This window comes from Enhydra lutris, unplaced genomic scaffold (genome assembly GCF_002288905.1).
Source record: "Enhydra lutris kenyoni isolate GAN:26980312 unplaced genomic scaffold, ASM228890v2 scaffoldscaffold32, whole genome shotgun sequence".
In the NCBI taxonomy this organism is placed as follows: Eukaryota; Metazoa; Chordata; class Mammalia; order Carnivora; family Mustelidae; genus Enhydra; species Enhydra lutris.
This window is the reverse complement of record NW_019154116.1, coordinates 7826352-7830594: the sequence shown is the minus strand read 5'-3', so window position 1 is coordinate 7830594 and position 4243 is coordinate 7826352.

Sequence of the window (4243 nt, the reverse complement as noted above, 5' to 3'; positions counted from 1 at the left end):
TCTTCCCGTCGCTTTGGATTCACTTCTCCGCCCGTCCTACCTTTCAGAAAGTGGTTGATTTTCTGTTTCTAGAGTTGCTGTTCTTCTCTTCGATCTCCCGTTGGATTTGTAGGTGTTTGCAATCTTCAGACAAGCTATCTAGCTGATCTCCGCTACCTGAAGTAGTCTCAGCTGCTACTTCTCCGCCATCTTGACTCCTCCCCCAGTATGTTACATTTTAAAGTGGGTTCCTTTTCCCCCCACTCAGCATAATTCTAGAGTTTCACCCAACTTGTCAGACTCCTCTCCGTTGTTCAGAGCCGTCTTCGGTTTGTTTTATATGTAATGTCCGGGTATGTCGTTGTTGTTGTCGTTGTCGTTGTACTTAGTGGAAGGAGTCAGGAAACATGTGTCTCCTCCCTTCGTGGAAGCAGACATTCACCCTAAAGGGGTTGATGCTGGTGGTTTTGATGTTTGCTGCTATGCCGGTGACAGCAATGACATAGGACAGTTGCCTCATCAGGAGCCAAGTCGGAGGCAGTCCCATGTGAAAAGATGTGTCTCAGGAGGAAAGAGAGTGTGTTGTGTGGCCTGGGGCGGCGTCTTGCCCTGGGAGTATAGACCATGGAGCAGGTCACCTCCCGGACTGGCCGGACGTGATGGTTCACGGAGTCCTGGTCTCCTCACTCCTCTGTTTCCCACTCTGCATATACTAAAACCATAAGGATTTTGAACGTGGCTGATGTTTCACCGAGTGGCTGAGAGGCTGGAGTGCCCAGTTTGTGCTGTAGGTTGGCTTTCCTCACAGCAGCCTCTCAGAAGGACTTGGTCCCACGCGGTGTTTCTTGGGGGACCATCCTGAGCACTCACCTCTGCAGGAGGGGGCTGGAGAACCCAGGAGAGGTCAGCTCTGAAGAACCCCCGCCCCCCACGACAGCTTAGGTCAACCCTGGGCATGACCTTCAGAGTTGTCCGGAGCTGGCCCCAGCCTTTGAGGCCTTTCTGGAAGAGTCTCTGGGGAAGGCCTGTGTGGGACGACGTGCCGTCCGCCAGCTCCGTGTAGCTGAGGTGTCCCCGAAGAGTCTGACCGCTGAGGCTGTCCGCCTACAGCACCTGGAGCAGCCCGGCACCTCGTGCTTTGTCAAAGGGGACTCTGGGCGGTGCCTCGTGGCGTGTACCGTGGCCTGTCACTAGCGAGATGGATATTAAGGATACATTCTCAAGATTGTTTTACTGTTCAGGTGCATAGTCAAAACTATCCCAGGACCGATTCCTTTTGTGGGAAAATAATGCCCAAGTTAGCAGTGATTCGTAAGTTCTGATTTCTTGATATGAGTGTCGGGGTCTTTAAAATGGCTTTTTTATCTCCCTAAAAGGGATGGCTTACATCTATTTGGATTTTTTAGGTTAATTTTCAATTTATCCAAATAAAAAAATGCCGAAGTCTTGTTTTCCTTAAGCTCCTAAGTCCCGCATATAAATCTGATTGCTCTTTTTATAAATCCATTGAATGTTAACAGCCCTCTTCAAGGGTGCTTTTATTAGTGTTCAGCTGAACAGACAAAACTACCTTAAATAATCAGCTCGCTTTACAACTTGGTTAATTAAATTCCTTTAAACATTTTTACTGCCTTTATAAATATATTTGATTTCTCCTCCATAGTTGATGTGATCAATCAAACTTATGGATATAGTAAATCTCAAGTTCGCTTAAGCATCCTGGGGCGCTATTTACAAACCTAGCCAACTTCTCTTAGCTTAAAATCTCAGGTCTAAAATAAATTGCTTATTTTCATGGAATCACACAGCCCATTCACTGGTCCTGATAGACCAAATTATCCCCAAACACTTTACATCCTAGATGTACACAGGTTCCCCAGTGTACCGCATGGGCATTGATGCTCTAACCTGCTGAGAACTGGTGCTTGTAGGCAGGTGATCGCAACTCAACCAGGTTACAGGGAAGAAGGTCTGAAGCCAAAACCTCCTTATGGGTATTTATCAGAACGGACTCTTATTATCAAGTCTGTGAGTTCTGTGAATTCCCATTTGTCATCTCGTGGGGGGTCTGATCACATTGTACAGAAGGTCCCTGCAGAAGATACGACATTACCCGCAGGCCAGTCTCCTCCCAGCGCAGGGGCTGGATAGACTTATGGCATCAAATGTCAGTGGTGTCATTTATAGGGTTCTTCGTCTGTCCAGTTCATGAAGCGTGGGGATGGTTACTGACATATTTTACTCAGTCATATAGCTTGAACACCCCTTGAACATGCCCAGGGTGTAACTTAAACCAATATATCATAGCATTGCATTGTGTATGTGAGAGTATTTTAAGATGGGTTATACGCATCTTAAGATCTTCAAGAGTTAAATGATACTCAGTGAAAAAGTCATTTACCATTTTCTGTGGGCTGAATTGTGTCCCCTCCTCCCCCAAATCCACGTGTTGAAGCCCTAACCATCAAGGAATTATATGAGGGGGTGGGGCCTTTGGGAGATTATTAGGTTTAGGTGAGGTCCTGAAGGGAGATTCCTCATGATGGGATTAGAGTTTCCTTTCCTTTCTCTGCCTCCCACCCCCTTTCTCTCTTCCTTCCCAATGTGTGTGGACACCATGAGAAGGCAGGGTTCTCTGCAAGCCAGAAGAAGGGCTTCTACCAGAATCCAACCATGTTGGCACCTTGATCTTGGACTTCCAGCCTCCAGAACTGTGAGAAAGAAATTTCTATTGTTTCAGCCCCCCAGTCTTTGGGATTTTCTTATGGCAGCCTGAGCTGAGTAACACACTGTTCTGGGTATATTGGGGTTGTCATCCTAACAGAAGGACGTTGCTTCTCTTTAAGAGAAATTTGTCTAGGACCCATGCCCCGGGTGGCCAGACCTTTCTGTGCCTCAGATGGACATGTGGAGCCTTTTGTAGTCATCTGTAGGTGGACTATAGGAACTCCTAGGTCATTCCCTTCAACTGGGATGGTCTTGTAGCCCACGTCCTAAGGGTTCAAATGAATTCTCACCAATTACTGGATTAACTGTGAGTTGAGAAAAGCCCTCAACCTCCCTGAGATGTACTAGCTTTCCTCCCTACTTGACTAGACTTTGTTTCATTAGCTCTAAGTCATTTCCATGGTTTCTGTTGTCTTTAGCAGGACAAATACATGAGTTTTTCCTCTCATTTGAGTCTGTGATGAGTCTCACCCCACTGCCTGGAAAGCAAACTTCTTTTAGGAATTCTCTTTTATTTTTGCTGTTTTCTTCTTTAACAGTGATTAGGAAATATTGATCCATGTAGAGGGACGTAAATAGTGTACATGTCTATTATGAAGCATGGGAATACAACTGTGGAGTGGAGTGTCTCAGTAGAGTGTTTCATGTAGTCAAAGAAAGATGGAGCCACTGGCCTTCAGGAGGACAGGGCATGGTGCAGTTCTAGGGCTCTTGGAAACAAGAGCTTCTGAACTACCCCTCCAGGGTGTGGCTGCCAATTTGCTGATTCAACACCAGCTCCCTTCTCTCCTGGGCATATCCTTCAAGGTTTAATTCCCAGGAGGGAGTCTGTGTGACCTAGCTTGGTCACACACTCAACTCTGTGGTCAGGGTGTGGCACGTCCTATTTTTGGGGGGCTCCAAAGGGAGGTAGACAAAACAAAAACCCATCCCTCATGCTCTCCAAGCTAGAACTTGCCAGTAGCTTCCTGCCTTTGTTCCCCTTTGTTCCCAAGTAGGTCTCCCTGCATTGGATGGTAGCGGGCCTAGAGTATCCTATTCTGTAGCTGGTCTCACTTCCCTCTATTGCTTGGAAAATCCTCAAATCTCATTTGAATGTCATTTTCAACCTTTCCAATTTTCCAGCCTTGATGCAGATTTTCTTTGTTCAGCTGGTGCTCATTTTGAGAAGGAATTAAATTCTGTGTTTGAGGCATATTTTGAGTTGTAGGGGATACTTCTGGGCAGGTTTGTGGGTGAGATGGGATGAGTGGAACGACAAAGAAGGTGAGAGAAGTTGAATGTAGCAACTTTCATGGAATAAAGGAATAAAGGAGCAGGGATGAATTTGCTGGGGTGGGGGCAGGGAAGAGACAATAAGTAGAGTTTTCAACCTTATGGGTTTGGGGATGGCCAGTAGGTCATTGCAAATGTGGGTTGGGTTGCTCAGCTTCTCTTCCCCTTAAGCTACAGTTTTTTGCTCATTCCCTCCCTCCTGAAGGTCTAGTCTTTACCATCTACTTCATATTTGTCCACAGTATTTGTGTCTACCTTGCTG